A 22179-nucleotide genomic window follows, 5' to 3' on the forward strand; every position below is an offset into this window, starting at 1 on the left:
ATGCAAAAGAAAGTAGCATATAGAAAACAAAGAGTCAGCATTCCTTACAGAAAACATGATTATTCAATTTCTAAACCAATTTTTAAAGTCTAAATATTACAACACTTTTGCACTATGGAGAGTAAGGATTAATAGTCCCCACCACTGGATATACTGTAGACTTAGGTTAATTGCACAGTAGGACACATACATTGAATGACATTTTTCCACATACAACCCTGAATTTCCTGAAAAATTATGTTTGCCAAAAATAGAAATTTGGAACTTAAATTTTTTTGACACAAAAAAATTTCCAGTAATTTGCTGCTTGCTTCCTGTTGTTATTTTTCTTCCTTCAGATATTCTACTTGTAGCTAAGTTATTCACCACAGATGAGGCATTTACCTTCCTGTTACTACCGGCACACTTATACAGGCACGAAATTTAATTGTACTTCCAAAATTACCCAAATGAAAACTAGAACCATGAAAGAAGAGTGAAAGAAGAAAAGGAGAACCCAAGAAGCAGAAGAGCTCTGCAGGCTGGTACCAGTTAACATTTCACTTTTTTGTTTTGTTAATCATGCTGTCTTTTTTTTCCTCTTTTTATTTTTTTTTGGAGATCATCCCTGTCTTAGTATATTGTCTTGTCAGAGCCTGAAGGGCAGATGATCCGTATCCCACTGAAATTTGCATGTGATGAACGCATGTTCAGAAATATTCCAGATCTGTAAGACTGATGTCATTTTTATAATTTTAATAATCATAACTCAATTTTATTGACTTGTACATTTGTGAGGAAACTAACTAACTCTTAAATGTAGCATCTCCTTGGGGGAAAAATAGATGTGTCAGAGATGGAAACAAAATTATGATTCAGAGCTCCCAACCATGATATAGTGGTGGTGAAATTAATGAAAGTGAAGACAAACAGAAGCAACATTAAGTGAAATTTGACTTTAATTCTGATCATATACTTAGAGACTATCAAAGTCTATATCACAACCTATGAATGACTAGTCCTTTTTGAAAAGGACAAGTGTATTTTAACAGTCCTAGACTGAAGATTCCACTAAACAGAATGTGGATAGAGCCACAAACATAGAAACATACTGCCACCAACGCTTTAAAGAAAAAAAATCAAGTTTAAATATCAGTTTTCATCATGTTTCATTCCTTATGTAACTAATAGCACTTAGGTGGTTTAAAATTTATTATAATCATACCACATATTACTATAACTTTCATTATACATATAAGAATAAAGGGTTGTTTCCAACTCATATGTAAAAATCAGTATGAAGAAACAGAACAGAAACACTGTTTCAAAAATTAATTCTCTGAACTTAAATCCTTGAATGATGTGGTTTCAACAATCAACACTGGACAGTAATGAAAGATGACTAACAAAAAATTAGTTAGACTTACAAAACTTTATTTGGGGGGTGGGGAGGGCCCATTAAAGTAACCTAACAGTAAAAACATAAGATGGAGCTAATCAAGTTTGAGAATGTGTTATATCAGGTTCTGTACATAGTAACAAGCACTCCCTGCCCATAATATGCAACTTCATGGGAAAAGAATGGCTATTGAAAAGATAAAATATTGTTACCAAAATATACACAGCAGGTCAGTGGTAGAAGTCACAACTGCACAGAGTCAACTGAATGCAAGCTCAGTGCTGTTTGCAAGGACCACCCTTCTCACGCATCAAATGCTGCAGCAAGAGACAGTCTACAGAAAATCTACATTTTAGGCCTCTTTTATACTTCTGTGTTTCATCAGCATCTACCACCTCTGTGCGAGTCACAGGCCTTCTCTGAAGTCAATTTGCACCAATTCTACTTGCTGTATTCCAGTACCATAACTGTTGTCATAACTGAGGACAAATAACACAGTTTTGTACTAAATACTGAAAACAATACCTTAGCTCCAATTGCATACCAATGCAGAGATACTGTGCTATAGTTGCTGATACTCGACAGATGGTACAGATTATGCCCTTGCAGTTTATGACACTAGTAGAACTGATTATACTGCACCACAATCATGTCCTCAGCTGAAAAATAAGAGCAGATCTTACAGCACCTGTACAAATACCTTCCAGCTATGAAAGTACAACTTTGGATCATCAGTATAGTCAAGGCAGAAACTTTCACAAATAATGAATGAGTTTTTTCATTTTGATACTGTAAATTTTCACTACTCAAAACTGAACCATTTTGGAAGAAATAATACATTTTTTCTGTCCAAAATAAAAATTAATTTATCATTCACTCAGTTGCACAAGTTGGATTTGAATTATTCTACCAATCCCATAATTGTGTGAGTTAGGTCACTCTCTTCAGGATAATCAGGTTAGATAAATTAATCCTTGGTACTTCAGCCATGGTAAAATGTGCATATGCAGTGGGGAGTAGGAAGATCAAGAGTGAATTATTTATGTTTTTATTAACTGTTTTTTAATGCCCCTGATTCTTCTCTCAAATCTTATATTCTTTTACAATAAGAAAAAAGAGAAAAGAGTAGAACCCTAACGTAAGACTGATGATGTCAACATTGCAGAATGAAATAATCAGTTCAAATGGTACTCTTAAGAGCAACTCCACCTAAGATAATTTCTGGGTAAAAACATGTCTGAATTTTTATTAAGATCTGAAAGAGGGAATTAGCATCAAAAACTTTTTGATGAGTTCTGAAATGACAAAACATGGTTGAAAGTATAGATATGGCTGCTCAAACATACATTATTTCATCATGTAAGCACAATTTCCAAATACTAACCACACCCAGTATGGGTTTCTGCCTATTAAAAAATATATATATATATTTAGGATACAAAATTTCTTCAAAGTCTTCTATGTGGTGATAATTCAATGTTTTAAATACACCTTGTTAGCAAGTTTGTGCACTGAACTGTGCTGAAAACTACAGCAGATGACTTTATATGTAATTCCTTGAGAAATGTTAAAAGGCAGGCAGGCAGGCAGGCATTTAAAGGGGAAAAAAGTGACAACAAAACAAAAAGAAGAAAGTTTCACTTTATCAATTAGATATTTTCCAAAGGTTACAACTTTTCTGAGCTGAAATAAGGGCCTAATTAAGCTGGCTGTAAGAAAGATGACTAGCCATCATGACAAATGCCAAATCTGTAATATCCCTTTTCATCTAACTGCAATGTCAAAACCCAACAAAAAACCCAACAGTTTGTGGGAGGAAGCACTTTCTGTTTTCATTACCAGTTACCAATTTCTTTGTAAAGTCTGAAATTTGTGCCCTGTTCTTTAATTTACTAATGCACTCTGGAATTAGATTAATAATAGAGAATTGCTACAGGAACTTTGTATATTAATTTTCTGACAAAGTCTGTTATTCAAGGTCACTCCTACAGTTATACTGCCTTGTGGGCAGGCACAGGTGCCTTCTTTTTAAGGAAAATCATCTTTTTCTGGCTTGTTAGTGTCAAAAAGTATCATGAGTGTAAAGAAATGCTTGGCAAAACTTTCACAATACATGACCTTCCTGTGGCTGAGATAGCATTTGCAATATTGCATATTATTACCATCTAAGAACATGTTTATTTGGCACCTACTAGAAATGGGCTACATGCCATCTTCACAGATGGTTTTAAGTGTTCACCACCAAACTATCATGTAGCTTAAGAAACGTGAGAGTCAAGGGCAGAGTTTCTTACATGAGAACATTCACGTGTTGTCACATTTAAGTTATCTGCCACTGTAATTCTGCTGTGAGCTAAATTAATCTTCAAAATGTAAACCTAAATTTTGAAGACAAGTAAAGGAATACTCGTTAGAGTGACCTATGAGAAAAGAGCATGAATTCAAATGCCTTGAGTATTTTCTGCAAACAGCTCACTTGCCCTCCAAGGGCTTTAAAAGTAAATACTATCCTATTGTACAGATGAGAAAAGCAAATTGAATGATATTTCCAAAGATGTAACACAATCTGCTGTGAGTCTTGGAAACAGAAAACAGGTGATACTGATACACAATACTGTGTATCTCCTGTTCTAGATGCAGAGATTTATCTGTCTCCAGCTAACTTGCACAAAAGTTGGATGCTGCAAAGAACTGAAACTTTTCATGTTTCAAACAAATGCTTGCCAAACCAAGTCTGTCTGCAGAAAACAGTGTGCATCAATACTTCCTGAGACTTTTAAATGAGATTTTCCTAAGGCTCCAATGAACAGAGCTGCATGCTGACAGGCACTGAGTAGGAGTAGTAAAATGGAAAAACACCTCCTTTAGTCATATTAAAATAGTGTAGCATTTGAGTTTACCTGGATATAAAGGCCTACTTAATTTCTATCACTAAAGAAAATATTATGCTCACTAATGGCAAAACATGAAATGAGAAATTTTACAGTTTATTTTACAGAATACTGTATCAGGAGAAAGGAAAAGATAGGAAGTGTACCATTCCTAGGAAGAGTTTGCCTATACTGTAAAATCAGATACCAAGGCTTTTAAGCCAGCAATTTGCCATGAGAAGATTCCAAACGATGCAATTTGTAAAACAAGATTGGACTTTTTTTTTTCTTTAAGTTTAAAGAATGGAGAACCAGACTTCTATTCCCTCTCCTGTAACTGATATTTACAGTGATCTCAGAGAAACGGTGACTATGTTTGCGCCTCCCAATCCCAATGTCCAGAACCGAGACAGTAATGCTGGCCTCCCCAGAAAAGTACTTCTCACCAACAGCTTGAAGTCCATTGTGTCAGAGTCGAGTATTACAAGCACACCATGAAAAACGTGCACAAATGTAGAACAACACTGGGGATCTCTCTGACCAACACCACTGCCAAACAAGAGAAAAATAAATAATTCATTTCCATTTCAACAGCTTGCACCATGCTAGTTTCTTTAAAATAAACATTTAGATAGTGCTGCACTGATTTCCTGTTGAAAAGAACTGATGTTCGCCAATTTAGAATATGTCTGGTTTCAGAAAATGGTTTTTGCCCATGATCTGATTCTAGTGAAGTTCGATGAAAAAATAATACATAGTGGCATAAAGTCAGACTTCAAGGCTATATGGAATGACTGAAAGATACTAGAGGACAACTAATACATTCATAAATATTGGCCATTTGATTTTATAACATTTGACTGCAATCTCTCTGTAATTAAGGAATGTGGTACTTTTGCACAGTTAGAGATATAATTTATTATTTTTACACATGCCATCAAACTAACACCAAAAATGTTCTGAAAGGTTGTAACTGATCTCTGTAATTTCCCTCAGTCTGTTCCTGTACTGTTTGTGAACTTATCAAGACTCCCATGTATGAATTTCTAATAACAATTGCCCAATTAACTTACACAAGTAATTTCTGCTTAGTAATGGCTTCATTGAAATACTCAATGTCAAAACTTGAGCAGAAATAACAAGCTTCAAATCTGAAATGATGCAAGTACAGCTTTTAGTTTCCCCAGAATTACAGTTTAAGGAACTTTTAAGAAGATAAATCAAACAATACTTTTAAAGAAACTCAATTTTTTTTATAACTATCTTCATCAGTAAACAAATTTACTAGAAAATGCATGAAAAGCATGCTCAAAATATATTTTACATAATTCAGACAGTTTCTTATCGAAGTTTAGACATGTTTTAATATTTATGCTCTGGAGCCAGCATTGAAAACGCAGCAAAACCACTTAACCACATGGAATTGTGACTAAAGAGTGTAATCTTTTTAACACTTGAAACCCATTAAAATGTTTCTCTGTTTATCATCTACAAGCCCTTAATCCAAATCCTTTAATAAACTACCACTCATTTTAAAAAAAGAAAAACCAGCATTTTCTAGTTAATATTTCCTACATGCATACCATAATTTTGGTTGCAATACATATATTCTGAGAGAAAATGATAGTCGACAATAACTGTCTTTTTTGCCCCCTCAGAGAAGAATCGACCCTACTTGAATTCTGCTTACAGCTCTCAGATTTCCTTGGAGAACTTAATTTAATTCCAGCTGCAACACAAACCAATAATGAAAACCCTAATTTCTTCCTCTTTTTTTTTCTCCTTTGTTCTCTTCTGCCAGTATTAGTTTTCACTAACTATGAAATCCTAAGTTTCCTAGAATTTGGACACTTTCACATTGCTTTCAGCTCCTTATTTCAGTGACAGTTTTCGGGGAGACATTTTGGTGTGAGTGACCCATTACCACTTCAGGAACGGGAAGAAAGCTTTAGTACAACTAGTGATATATTTATTATGCAAAAAATAACCAAAAATGATTATCAGGATATCAAAACTTATGCAATGGGCTTGCTCTTTGGAGTCTATATGTGATCTTTATACTTAGACCTGAAGCAATCTCAAAACCCTGTCTTTTGTCACCTTATGAAGAAAAAAATCCTTACGTAAGATTCAAGGCAGCAGAAAAGCCTTGATGATGGAAGTCTCTACTATGTTCAATCAGAAATTGGGACAAATATAAATAATTTTATTTTCCAAGATGTTGTATGAACATATTTCCATATCCAATTATTATTAATATTCATTTGTACTTTGTTCTAGACGGAGAAAATATATCAGCGCTCTTTTAAAGAAATGAGGACAAGAAACAGCCAGTTGCCAGGCTTATTGCCAGTATTTGAGAAAGAGGGAGGTTTGTGGAACAAAATCCAGTCAATATTCCTTTTGAAGATGGCAACTTGAACCGAGTGAAAAGCTATTAGTACTTCAGTGGTGCTTTTAGTACTTCAATAACACAAAAAGATGTGCTAATAGTGTATTTGCAATATTGCAAAAAAAGTCTCAAAGCAAAGTAGCTTCTCAAATAAAATGAAATTTCCTCTCCTTCAAGGGAGACCAGTACAAGGCTTGGTGAATGGAACAGGAAAATGAGTCAGTCTTTTAATGACGAAGTCTTACATCATTTATTCTAAGGGCTTTCAGGTAGGCTCTAAAACTTCAGCAGTGACTGAATTGAACTGATGTTGAAGAGCCTGTACTGCATGTTAAAATAACATATGTTTGCCCTAACATAACTGTTTGAACTTTCTCCTCTTGTCATTAACCTGCACTGTCTAAAATCTCAGTTAATAGTTTCCCTCTACCACTTCAGGAGCTGTTCAATATGTGATTGTAAAAGGCTTTAAAAGAACTGCTGCACAAGTGTAATACATTGCTACAAAATACTTGGCTTGATTAGGATATGCCAAACTGGGACAGCTGCTTTATTAAGTTGTCCCAGGAAACTGATTCAGCTAACAATATGGAATAGCAGTAAGCGTTAGTGAAACAGGACACTAGCAGCATGAAATCAGTGTAATTGGGATGATTTTGGATAGAAATAAGAGATGAAGTGATAAACAGAAATAAATAGTTAACCCTTATCCTTTAATACACCAGTTGTCAAATGCACAATTAAAGGATAGACATAAACTTGAACACATGAAGACAAGACTCAAGTACAGCTGGCTTCAGAAGATCTCAAACCAAACAGCTTCATGAAAGGATCAAGAGTGCAAGAAGATTTCAGTCAGAATGATTAGCAATCTCTTAAGCAAACTGAGACACTCTTCTATCAGTGAAAATCACTGTTTAAATGAAAGCACTAAACAAGATAGTTACTTAATACTTATAAAGACAGTTGGGATTAAATGGTATTGTACAATCCAGAATACGTGGTGTACAAATGCATGCATCATGCAAGCATACATACGCGTTCAAATGCAAACCAAATCCAAGCATACAAACTTCTACAATCAAAGTAGCAGTCATATCTTCTACTTCTTATGCCCCAAATACATTTCAAACACTCTTACAAATTATTTCTCACGCTATTTACAAAAACCCCCCAATCAAACATCAGACATAACTGAATTAGTGAAGTGTTGCAACACAAAAAATAGCATCAGCATTCCTAAAAAAAAAAATAAATCCATATTTACCCATAATCTAGATTAATACTTTTAAAATGGTATTATTGCCCCAGAAACATGAATGAATAATCCTGCACCTTACATCTGTTCATCATCTCCAGTCAACTAAGTCATTATGATTTTGGAGTAAACGAAGCCTGCTCTGTGGGCCAAATCATTAACCAATCTTGCCATGTCATTCCATTTTTTCCTTCAGTAGCAAACCAAACTCTAGACACCAAGTTTGTAAACTACATCCAAGAGGGTATCATAAGCATAACAAGACTTTTTTAAAAAGCAAATAATAGAAAACAGAAAAATAAGATATGGTACAGGGTAAGGCATATGGAAACTAGAGTACCATAATAAGCATTCTGACTCTCAACAATATTTTCATCTTAACTTCTGTGAGATAAAATTTATCTGAGCTGGTTCACATGAGAATTTCACAAAGACAGTATTTTCTCCCCCTCCCCCCATATAATGCCATCTCATCCTACACAATAATTTTCAGACAGTTCTTAAAGCTACAGGTTTGTGTTTGAATTTGTTTTACATTTGCTCCAACTTAAACCAGTTTTTACTAATTTTATAGGCAACAAACTTCTATTTATTGTTGGAGCTTTTTTTTGTGTGTATATTTTTTGTGGTTTGTTATTGGGTTTTTTTTAAATAAAAAAGGGGAGGAAGAAAGAGAAAGCGTGACAGAGAGATATCTTTACATTTTATCTTCCAAAACCCACAGAACGCCCATATTCTTTCCTCAGAGGAAACATGATCAGTTCATATAGGACAATAACAAAAAGTGGTAAGCGCAAATACCAAAGGGAACAAAGTGTCCTGATGCTGATATTTATGAGAAACTAGACTAAAATTCATGTAAATTCCTCAGGCATCAGCACATTTTGAGGTGGTTTGCTCTTCTGTTCCATTCTCCCACCCCACCCAAAGGAATAATTCGTTTTGCACTCAACTTTAAAATTAATATTAATGGGAAATCAAAGTAAGAAAATAACTTGTGTAAGGTCTCTCTCTAACACCAATCTTGGTTAGGGAGATCAAGAAGAGAAGTAGATGATTGTGTGCTCTTTTAAAGTGTGGTTCAGGAGACCAGCCTGCAAATCCAAAATCAAAAAGAGAAAGCCATGAGCCACATCTAAGTTAGAGACCAATCTTCATCCAAAGTGCAAACTTCTCTGAATACGACAGGATCCTGTTAAAATTACTTTGTATATTAGTCTGAAAACTGGAAGAATAAATTTGGGAAATAATTTGTTATGCCTTTGAGACCTCCTCTTCCCATATTCCCCAGAGAACAAAGAAGCAACTGAGGAAATATAAACATAACTATGATATTCTCTACTGCAATATTTTGGTTGTGTCTCATGAAACATAAAAATACGGTTCCTTTGATAGTCTTACTAACAGCTATTAATATATTAGCTTTGGAGCAGGAGATTTGTTTAGTGAAACAGATTTTGTCCTAAAATATAGTGCTAAAATAGAGAGCATGTATAATATTTCACTGAGAATGTATACTTCACAAGACTGAGGGAAACCACCATTTAAAAAAAAAATAAAAATCACTATTTACAAAGTGTTCCCCGTGCCTAAATAATGTATAATTAGATGAAATTTGCATGTATTCATTTCCTCTCTGGAATTTAAAAGTAACACTGCACATGCATGCCCAGATGGAGTCAATAACTACCAATGACTTTTATATACCAGTGACTTTTTTATATCCTTTCTCCACAAATTCACTACTGGTCACAAAGTGTTGATCTAGAAATTTAGCCTGGATTGTCTTCATGTTACATGCAATCTCCTAAACCAGTCAAAACTCAAAGGCACCAAAGCAAACAGCTACTTTGGAGCTTGTAGAGAAAACATACACTACTTTTTTTGAGTTAAATATCAAATATTTTTCAAAGAAGTCTGCTTCCTATAAATTCCTATAAACTCAAGTGATCTTGATCTAACGAATAAGCATTTTTGTATTTGGGGTAGTTGTCCAATTCAAACCACTCATCAAGGGTCACCTGTAACTAAGCAGGATTAGAGAGGAAATAAAAAGAGGCCACAGCTTCATTATTCGGTGTTACAGGAGAAAAAAGCAAGATGGAGATACACAGGAAGAAATTTATTCTGTTCTACTGTGCCAAGAGAGAAAGTGATTCAGACAATTTCATAGGAAATCAGTCCCAGTGCACCATTTAACAGATTAGAAGCCTTTGTGTAAAATAGCATTCAATCTACTGTGGGTGTCAGGCTTAAAATCGAACAGGCAATTACACACATCTAATTCAGTAATAAATTATTCCAATTGCTTGAAAGTACCTCTAGGAAAGTATGCTTCATGGAACTCAAAGAAATTAATAAAACCCAAAAGATTAATGGAAATTTCAAAAAGACTAGAGAATTTATCCTGCTGTGAATTTGTAAAGTGACCAGTTCATCTTTCCACTTGAATTGGTTGATCTGACAGTAAACAACTTAGAATTAAATAACAGAAGCTGTATCGGTCACCACCAATTATAACTTAAACAGAAACCAAATATTAAAATGCAGAAATATCAAAATCTTTAATCATCACGGGGATGACACAAAAATACTTGTCAGAAATTCTCTTTCAGCCTTGTGACTGCCAAGAATATCCTTGACTGCATGCAGCAAAGGTAGAAGGGGAGAAGAGAAATTGCAAAAAGATATACCAGACCTCCACTTGTCACTAATGCATAGGCTCTGGTCAAACATTTTCAAAGTCTCCATGCTTTAAATGGTAGGAAGAATTGTTTTGAAATCATTCTGTCTTATGGTGGGCTTTTCTAGAAGTGCTATTTAATTCCTTCCAAGAAGGAGTGACAAAAATGTGGGGCTTTTCTTTGTTGTTTGAAGTAGTAACAATGGAAGGGAGAGAGTTAATCACTCTCATCTCCCAAAATAGAGAATAGTTGCTGTGCTTTGGGCAGAGTTCCACTGTTGCTTTTGTAAATGTACTAATGAGCCATTGTCATAGTGGTGCCAACCTGGCATTAGCAGTCACCATAAATTTACTGCAAGAACACTGCTGTTTGTAATTAGCTCTTCATTACACAATCAGGCTGATTTAGAGAAGCTCTCATATGATTTGCTCAGCAAATGAAGCAATATAATTACACCTCAGTTGAAATCAACAAATTAGACTGCTGTTTGCAATTGGCTGTATTATATGCTGTTAGCATGCTAGCAATTGCAGGCCTGCTGTGGCCTTTAGCACTTAAATAAAGTAAGCATAATTAAAGTACTGAATATTTTTGAATTTGCAAGATCAGCTACATAATAGTCACAATTCTCTGCAATTAAAAAAGGAGCCAAAATTTATATGCCACAAACACTCCATAACCTTAAGTTGCAATGTTGATAATATCTAACAATACATACAGAAATCACTTAAAATTGCAGTGAGGATATAGTCAAAGGGAGTCAAAGCACCTTTGCTTCATCATGACTTACTCTGCAGTCAGAACTAAAGATTTAAGTCTATTCTGATCAAAAGGAGTAGGGAGTTATTAACTGTGCCTTTGTTTGTGTACATTCTTAATAAATGTAACAATTTTTGCTTTTTACATTTCATAAAACATTGTAGAAACGTTTCTCCTTTCTAGGTATATGGTTTCATGTCAATCTCTCAGATGAGTAAAAGCAACGGAGGACAAATTCAACTGTATCAATATGAATTCAACTGTTTCAATGTCACAAAATGGAGTGGTTAATTAACACACGTTCTTCCCTTACACAATCACTTGGGGCTAGACCGTAACAGGATACAGGAAAACACAATCCTGGGTTTACATTCAGTTGTTTCTAAGAAACACATTAACATCAAAAAGCAAAACCATACAACAAATGTCAGAAAGGAGAGATAGATGACAATGCGTGAAAGGAGGAACAATCAGGTGTAATTATTTATATTAGGCTATTCTAATGGATGAGATACAAATCCAAATGTCTAGAAGATACTATACTGACTGACACTGAAAAGGTAAACACCATAACAAGTCCAATATTTGCTAGTATGAGCCAGATTGATATATTCATTGCAGCAATAAGGGATAACCAGCTCTTCCATTTTGTTTTGGCAAGACTTTACCAGTCATTCTCCTTTACATGGCAGGATTACGAAATCCTCTGGGTTTGGGATTCTGTTGGCTTGTCAGGAGAGATGTTGAGTAGCTCAATACTTAAAGATAATATGCATAAATAACCTACTTGAAAAAAAACCCCAAACAAATTGTAATGACAGTCATTTGAGCTGCTGAGCACCACTAAAGTGTTCATTTTTCATTAATATTAAAAGATTGGGATAAGTCCTTTATCAGTTTAACTGGACAGTGACAATTTTCTCAGTATTCATCAATCTAGCATCCAACAGTGCAGCAAAAATTCCCTTATCATGCTGGTCTGTTTGTTTGCTTTGGGGTTTGTTTTCTTAGTTAGTTTGGTTGGGGTTTTTTTGGATTTTTTTTTCGTTGGTTGATTGGTTGGACCTTTTTTGTGTTTTGTTTTGTTTGGTTGTTTTTTGGTTTTTTTTTTGGCTGGGGTGTTTGGCAGACAGTAGATATGGACTGACACTTCTGGTCTGATCAGGGAAAAATAGTACTGTACAACATTAAATTATGATCTTAATGACACAAGCTAATGGATATCAGAAATATTTGTAAGTAGGAAACATTATTAAAACAGCAATCACTTCATAACCAATCACAGCAATCACTTCTAAAGTTCAGGTCAAGACACAACTTCAAAGACTTACTTATGATAATGCAAAAATACGTTAGCACACACTGCAGTAAACTACATGAAGAAAAATGAGTTTTCACTTTATCCTAAGCAATACTCAAGATGTTTTGAATAATTTAACGCAACTTCCATGCAGATTTTGAAATTTCCTATATTCTACATTTTTGCAAAAGACTGAACTAAGATTGTCAAACAAGAATTACATCAAAATAATAAAGTTCAATAGGAGAATGTTAGAGGACCAGCTGAAACGGTAAAAAGCACCCCTGAAGCAATGAAGGATTTTTGGGTTCCATAATCATTGACTGTTTGAAACCATCTACACACATGTCTCTGAGCAATAAAAGTACAGCAGTTTAGAAAAAGACAGAGAAGCAGTTCACCTGGTCAAACCGCAAAGTATCAAAGCCTGTTTAAAATAAGGTTATACTCTAAGTCAAATCTAAATGATTAAAAAAACCCTCATGGCTAGAAAACTGAGTGTCCTACCTCACAAAGCTAGGACAAAAAAGAAAGAAGACGTTGAGGAACATCTTGCAAAAGTATACGTGCCTAATAAATTCTTTTCTAAAGAGAGAAACTTGCCAAAAAGTAAGACTACTGTATAAAACCAATCAGACATGAACAGAAGTCTTTGCACATTAACTGGCATCTGCACCCACTGTAAAAGAGTTTGCAGTGATTTTCACGTAACAACCTCTGCTTATCACAGATATGGTGGAATGTCTGTCTCAAAATTAGTTATTAGTAGAAGAAACTACAAAACAAATTCATAATATGATCAGTATCAGAATGTCAGAAGCAAAGGCTATCTCATTTGAAATTTAAGGGACCCCTAGCATGAAATGGCTGAATTGCAACTCCAGCCCATAACTATCAATTAGCATTTAGACACTAGAGAAACAGAAGGTGGCAAATATAGCCTCAGTACTTAATAAGAATATGTTTGCAGGATCTGGCAAACTACAGCTCCTGAAGTCTGATACCAGAAAACTGACAGAAAGTGGAAAATTAATTACTAGAATCAATGCACATATATCCGTATTAGACTTATGCAGAATTAATGCACATATGGATAATATATAATCCTACAGAATCTGTGTTGTTTTTACCAAACATAAAAATAGAAAACAACTGAAATGATAGGGAGGGAAAATTCCTTTCAAGAAAGGATTAATGCCTAATCATAAGATTAATGGTAGGCAAATGCTAAATTTTCACATCAGAGGAAAGACGATACTCAAATTCCACAAAGATCTATTTAAGGACTGCTTTTCAGCTTATACATATATAAATCAGGAAAGAGTTAACAGTGAAATGACTTTTTTTTTTTCCTGACAAAAAAGCTAGCAAAAAAGACTAAATTCATCAGTAACTGGATGGCAGATGAATTTCAATGCAGATCAACAAAATAACTCACATGGTCGAAAGAAAAGGCTAACTTCAAATATGCGATGGACTGAGCTGACAACTACTACACAGAAAAAAATGCTGACAACAGATATAAATATAGACATCTCAGTGGAAATGGCAGCTTAATGTTCACGAGTAAAATAAGAAACAGAATGTAAAGAAAATATAAACTCACTCAAATCTGCTGTGTGCCCAGATCTTCAGTGTTATCTACAGTGCTCTCTCTGATGTCACACAAGATATAGGACAGGTAAAAACAGGGAAAGTAAAAAACAAAAGCAATGGTAGAAATTAGTATTTCTGAACAAGGAATGATAGAAATGGTAGGCAAACCAAGAGTCTTCAGAGTAGAAAAGAAGTGACTGATGACTGAAGGCAAGCATTGTGTGTGAAATCAGAATGACAGAGAAGAGACACACAGTGATAACCCTACTTTTTTTCATTTACTGATTCTTATACTGGAAGAACTAGCAAGTAGGAAAGCAAACACAAGTGAACTAAACAGGTACTTGTTTTACACTACATGCATTTTAAAAAACAGAACTTGGTGCCACAAAGCATTGTTCAAAATAATGACAAAAATTCCTGGAAGGAAAAGCTACCAAGTTCTAAAAATAAAGAAATTAGCACTTCAGCCTCAAAGAGTTATTAAGCCACAGATTGTTGAACCAGTATTTCATGTAAGCATCACTACTTTTTTGACCTGTTCTACTCATTCTCAAGTATGTGTTATCAGCCTCATGGGAATGGGATGCAGAGCATTGCTCTGACTCTCTACAGTAACCCCTATATTCCACCAGAATGAAGAAATAACTGCCCCAGACATCCACCACCAATTCAACGATAGATAACACTTACTTTTGGCCAATGGCATCCAGTCACTTGTAAGGACTTAAAGAGCACAGTTGCCTGTGTCAAAACACTATCAAACACAGAAGGAACTTGCTGTATGATAAGCCACCATAGTGGGAACTTGAGATAAGCACAGACGTGAGAAATTTACAATAGGAAGGTGCTAATTCCAGGCCTGGCAGAGGAGAGATCTGGTTAGCACATCCTGGTTAACGCATCTAGACAAAAATTCTCCACTGTGGTAAACTGTGGAAAAGGAAGGAACTGCTCATACACATGCCACCCCAAGTCATGGGAACACTTGCAACCACCCTGTGGACACCTGGAACTTGGACTGTGACTGTATAAAGGTGGTACCTCCAGAAGAATAACTCTGGGATCCCCATCACCAAGAAAGCCCAGGGTGAAGAAGGACCAATGGGATGCTGCTGGATCCGCAGGCGGTGACTATCTTCTGCTTTATCTCCTTTCTCTCCCCCAGACTTTCTTCTATTTCTTTCTATCTCTCTACATCACATTTCTTGTTAAATAATATCTGTATTATTGACTTTAGCATATTCTTTTGCACCTTAATTCAGGCAGAGGCATCTCTCGCTAATCGGATCATATCATCACCTCAACAGCAAAAACAAAACAAGAAACTGTATGAAGATTTCTGACTTTCTGTGGATATTCAAAAGGGGAAAGCATAGATTCTGTTGGTTTTCCAGTTACTTCAGTATAACTGAAAGATCAACTGCAAGTAATAATACATTTTGCTACCTATAAATCTGGCTAGTACTCTTCTAAATTTTAGATTAGATAATCACAAGAAAGTCAAATTGAACACTGAATCTAGCACTGAAGAGAGCCTCATTTATCACAGTGCTGTACTGTAAAGGATACAAGCAAGTGGAAAAGTGAAGTCACTGATTATTTTAATGTGTTACTTAAAATAATTACGCATGTGATGCGTATGACAACCTGTTTTGTGCAAAATTCAAGTTCTGAGCATACTGTCCAGATTAGTACAAACTATAGGGAACTGTTGACCTTGACAGCACGATAAAAGATCACTTTTTTGGGGACAAATATTTTACAAAATTTGAGAAGAATACTATAATGAAGACGATGATGATAACATAAGCTTACACTATTAGTATTATGCCGTCTGGTGATTATTACATAGAGTTATTGAGAAAATTTCTATTCTTTTCATGTCATTAGCATTTAGAAATTTAATTCTAGGTACTTTTAAGGATATGAATTCTTCTTTACTGAGTGGTTTGCTTGTCACAAATATAACAGTTCTTGATAAATTCACTTCACTACAATGAAACAGGTTATTACATTCCTCAGGTAAGAAGCAAATATTTTAGAACTTTTTAAAAAGCCAGTAGGAAAGAGAATTAACTTAGTACCTCTGTAAGAGTATGCTTTCATTACTGTAATACTATTGAGTTCCTGACAAAACTTAAAAAACATCTTAAGTGTTTCACAGAAGTAATGTCCTGCTAAACGTGTTTTGTAGAAGTACAGTCTATAGCCTTTTTAAAGCAAACTTTAAGGAATTATTTAGGTCAGTAATACATTAGAATATCTACAGTGAAAAACATTCAGCTGTGTTTAGGCAATCCAACCAGCGCTGGTAGATCTTAAATTTGCATATTTGAGATTGACAAAAGATAAAAAATTGCGGGGAGGAGGGGGGGGGGCTGGGGCAGAGGGTTTGGTTTTTTTGCTTTCAAATAGAACTAAAGCATACAGATTAGAAGGGATGATAAAGTACTTTAAAATCGAGATAATAAGCTTGTTTAATATATACAGAGACATATATAAGTTACATAAATCATTATGAAGACCAATAAAGATATTACTACTTTCACAATCAAATACTTTTAAAAACAGTAAAAAGCATCTGTGGGGATGCAATCTAACACACCTATTTAAAGAGAACAGTTTGCTGCCCACAGATTTGGTTTATGCCTCAATAAATGAGGCCAAGTAGAAACATAAATGCTGCTGAGTGGACCTAGCAAAATGCAAAGGATAGCAAAAAATGTTACAGAGCTAAGATCTTTATATATAAAAAAATAATGTGTGTACATTGTGTACTTCTCATGAGAACGCTGACTATGCAAGGACAGGTGTAGAAGTAGTAAAAAAAAAATACAAACACATACAATAACTTAAATTCTGTTTTTACTTCGTACTGCATTCTTTATAAAATAACAGGGATACTACATTATATCTGCATTTCATCTTTGCCTTTTTTTCTTTTCTTTTTCTTTTTTTTTTTTTTTTAAACTGCAACTGTGGTTTTGAAGAAAGTTGTCTACATTTTTCCAATTTTGACTTTCGGGGTAAGTTCACCCAGAAGATTTAAGTTGGTTTTGTTTTTCAAACATACAGAAGTTTCTCGGAGTTCTTTTGCAAAATGTCATCAATGTGCTACTATGTTTCCACTCCTTATCTCTCCCAGTTTCATGTCAGAAATAAAGTAATTCTCTCCCAGTTTCATATTACATAGCAAGTAATTTGTGTTAACCCTTTCAGCTGTCATCTTCGCAGTGCAAACAAAACTAACTAGGGAGGAAGGTGGCAGTATGATTTATGATGCACTACTGGTTTCCACCTCCAAAAATTAAGTTTGACTCATATTTCATAAGTGGAATAAATTTGGTTGCTTGGGTCATGACGATTTATCCTAGGAAATGAGAAAACAAAATGAGCAAAACTTATTGATTTAAGGAGTCCAGGAATTAAAGTCTGTACATTGGTGAATGGGAAATTAATTGCAACTAAATGAAGTTTCCAAACCATGATCCAACTCTAATAAAAGTGCTGTAAGAAGTACTGATGGCATTCACACTGACATTCATGCTCTAGAAGGAAACTTTAGGAACTGAGTCAAAAGCATGGGGTTAATAGCACACATTGGCATGAAACAGGAACAGTTTACTGCTTTAAATGATCATTTACTACTTGGAATACCATAGTTTTGGATATATAGCATTAGAAAATTTTGCAAGCTATATTCCACTATATGCATTTCCAAGAAGGTACCACCTGTCACACAAAATGAGAAAGGAATTAAATAATTCATAAAGAGAAAGGCATACCTGCCTCACATACACTGGTAAGCTTCATTCAGACTGAGTCATTCTTTAATGTTCATGCCATTGCTACTACTTACCTTTAAAAGACACAATTAATATTAATTGTTTATGAGACAATATATTTCTTTATATTTTCAATGTATTTTCTAGTAATTCCTACATGTATCACTTGAGATTGGGACCATGCCAGACACAGAGACACACATTCTCCCCAAAATAGCTCTTGCTTCAGAGAGCCTGCAGTTCACTGCAGAATCAGACAACAGGATAAAATGACAACTGAAGAAAGTCAGAGCTAAAGGGGCCATTGGCATTTATTTTCTTTCTTATTTTACCTTGTTGCTGCAGGATGCGAATCTGTGTACTAGCTAGATGCTTGAGTGCACTGAGAAACTTTTTTTGAGAAATATTATAAATAATATCAACAACAGTTTAACAGTGTGTTTCTAAAAAACATTTCACTTATAATTTCTGCCCTTATTGAAAGAATTTAAAGATTTTTGCTGCTGTTATTAATGGGCAGCTAAGAACTACCTAGAACACAAAATGTCTCCAAAAATATGAAGTGAATACAGATGCCATGCTCCAAGTTTTAGTAGATAATTTCTTAAAAACATTAACAGGCAAATTTGAGTTAATCCCCAGAATAACAAGCACTTCTGAGATACAAGTGTAATTAGCTTTAGCTAAGTCAGAACGTAGCCAAGACAACTGTGCCCATGTATGTGCTGAATACAGACGCCTGAGAAGATTATCTTCTTTAATTTCTTTTACATGCCCTGCTTAGTTGTCATAATATCTGTGCAAACATATGAGTTAAAGACTGTCTCTAGCATTATTGCAGAAGTGTTAAGGAGCATACAGGAGCAAAAAGGAACAAAACCTGTATTTTTTTTCAAAAGACTACTTTCTTCTCCTCTGAAATTTGGTCAGGTCCAAAGCTCCTACCATTTAATTGTCACATGCAATATTGTAAGATAATTACAGATGCACTTAAAACCAAACCCAACCACAAACCAAAGTGAGGATATTCTTGGATATAAGTATAAAGCTTTAGAAACTGCATACAGAACATTTCAAGAAAAAAAGGAAAACAGGTTAACAGCAAAAGACTAATGTCTGAACAGCTAAAATCAACATTCACCTCCCAAGGCAAATGGATTGTTCATGATCATCTGTCTATCAGCATATTCAAGATGTGTGACCACTTTTAAAGCAGAAATTACACCTGATCTGCAGCTTATAAGTCTGGTAGATGCTGTATGGATAAGAAATGCATGTATAGTTTCTTGTTCAGTGTTTAAAATAGCAATACATTACAAGTTACAGTATAACTTATACTAAATATAATTAATTACTATGTAAGTATGTGCTTTAAAAGTTAAGATGTTTTAAGTAACCATACTGGTCTGAGATGAAAGTCTAGAAATGTCAGGAATTTGTTACGTCTTTGTGTCCTTTACTTCTTCACTGTCTTTCTTGCTTCAGTCATGACCGACAATCATCTTACGTCACACCAGACAACCCCCTGGAAAGGCTGCAAAAGCAGCAATTAGGAAAACACTAAAATAATTTGTCACCCTGGGAGCAATTTGTGCCTGTTACTAAAAAACTCTAGAGTTCATCACATCACAGGACAGTCTTAGCAACAAGAAACAATACCCAGAAAGTGACAGCAAGGAGAGGAGAAGTGAGTAGAGCCCAAGGTGAACCTCTTGGGGCATTAGGAAACAGGAAAGCATTTGGAATAATTGGTTCCCTTCTTTCTACCACAGATAACTCCTTTCTGTTAATATTCACCATCTGCATTTTATATTTTGCTTACAATGCACAACTTTTCAGAAGAAGAAAAGAGTTAAAGGGATTTTCATAATGAGTGAAGAAACACTGAAAGCGATAATGTGTTTTAATGGCCAAGTGCACCAAATGAAATTCCTCTTGTTTACTTTCTTACTTTATAATGTAATTTATGCTATGCTGCAATAGCAATGTATTGACTAATATGCTGAAGCATCACTCTTTGTAACATTTATACTATGAAAAAATTAAACATATTTGAATAACTCTATTACAACCAAATTCAGTGCTCAACTACAGTTCTGTGGCCAAAATAACTTTACCATTTTAACTCTTCAGTCATAATCTACTATTTCAATGATTTATCAAATTCTTTTCAAGCCTAACTTTTAAGTTGAGGCTAGACAAAATCAGAAATAAATAATTAATGTAATCCCAATAAGGTCAGCCAAGTTAGGGAAGCAACTTGCTCTACATAGCTGCTGACCTTCCACTTCACGTTAGGATTGCTTACCTTACATTGACTCATCTCAGTGTTTATCCTGCATTAAAAAGTTAAGAAAGCCATTTAGAAGACAGTTTTACTTCAGTATGGGCAGTTTTATCAGGATAAAAGCATTTATACTGTTAACTTTTTTCTAAAACATGGTACTTACATACATACTGTAACAGTAGTTTAGTGACCCTTTAGGTCTTATAAACTGTAGGGAAAATATCAATCCTAGATGTCTCATTCTACTCAATGTAAGCTTCAGAAAAATGTATGTCTTGCCTTAGCTCCCGTAGTGACCTACTTCAGGTACGCCACCCAAAATAATTTTCTTAAGGCTTGCAACCTCCACAGAACAAAGACTAAAACAGACATTAAAATTGCAGTGGCCATTAAAACACAAGGAACAGAGAAATAAATGGCCATTCACCTAAGAGCTGTATTCCCAAGATAGTGGGTATTCAACAGTAATAGAACACAAGCATAAGGAGAAGACACTAACCTTCTACAACAAATTGTGCAAAAAGCAATTTAAACTTTACTCATTATTGTTTGTGTTGTGCCACTAGAGTACGCCACACTTTACACACATCTTGTTTTCACTGCATCCCACAGCCAACAAACATTTGTCTTACTGTTCAAACATTGGAGTCATTACCATGTGCTTTGAGGCACCACAAACTGAAAGTATTCAGTTGCTGGCAAGGCAAGCAATCTGATCAGAGCGCCAGGGAACTGCATGGAAGTTTAAAACACGAACCAAGCATAAATGTATGCAAATCTTGAGGCCCACCTGAGAATGCTCCCACGGCAAATCTCTTTTTCCCGTTCAGATTATGTTAACAATAAGATGTTAACATAAGATGTTCTGTGCCTGTGGAACATAGTTGGATACCAACAGCAGCAATACTCACTTGGCATGAAGCTTCTCAAATGCATAATCTTATCTGCTGGGTTAGCATTCCAGCTGGCTAGGGGTACTTCTGAGCAAACTAGTGAATGAGACGCTTTCCCTGGTATGAGACTGTTATACAAATCCACAGGAATTTTAAGGAGGCTAAGTTCATTCTGCTCAATTAGATAAGATGTTGTTGGTTTCCCTGTTGAAAACTGATTGCAAAACAGACAAAGTTAGATTATTACATTAGCAAAGCAAATTTAGTGCACGATATCAAGCACCAAGCAGACAAGAATGACCTTGGAGTTAAATATGCTCACAGATGTCCAACATCAAGAAAAGAAAATCAAGACAGATCTTAACGACAATTAAAAAAAGCTGGAAACAGGACTAAGGTATAAACATTCTCTCTGCCTCTAAGACATGCTCCAATTAAAAGTAAGTTTCTTATACCAGATTTCTCAGTGGAAAAGGCATAACTTGCAACCACTAAGAGAAATTCTAAATTGGTTTCCTAAAAATTAATTACATTTCATTTTCTCTTCTACTTCACTTTTTGGTCAACTCTATCTTTCCTAAACCAGCAAAAGCCACAGTACTTAGTTGTTTATGAGATAGCAAAAGCACCCACCTCTAACTAGCTTTCAGCATAAAATTAAAATCCTTTATACAACAGAAGTCCACTGACAGGAAAAAGCAATGTAATGAACATAAGAATAAATAAGATATATTATTCCCTAATTTTTTCTTTAAATACCAAATTTTTCTTTTTTTATTTTTTTTTAACTCCCAAATAAATCTTGGAATACAGCCACAAACTTAAAGAACACAGAAGGAAAATCATGATGCTGCATTAGACGCCTTTGCATATACCTAGGGTTTATGAAGTTAGAATTAAAATGAAAATTTTCACTAGAAATATACATGAAAGCAACAAAATCAGCTTAATGTTTTTTTCCTAGGTGCAATCTT

At 34.8% G+C, this 22179-nt stretch overlaps 1 protein-coding gene across 3 annotated transcripts in view; it reads right to left on the reverse strand.

Moving 5' to 3' along the window:
* GALNTL6 (polypeptide N-acetylgalactosaminyltransferase like 6) overlaps positions 1 to 22179 on the reverse strand; it is a 465365-nt gene that overhangs the window by 218885 nt on the left and 224301 nt on the right. The gene's annotated exons all lie outside the window — the stretch shown is intronic.

The sequence above is a fragment of the Chiroxiphia lanceolata genome, chromosome 4 (assembly GCF_009829145.1).
Source record: "Chiroxiphia lanceolata isolate bChiLan1 chromosome 4, bChiLan1.pri, whole genome shotgun sequence".
NCBI classification, from domain to species: Eukaryota; Metazoa; Chordata; class Aves; order Passeriformes; family Pipridae; genus Chiroxiphia; species Chiroxiphia lanceolata.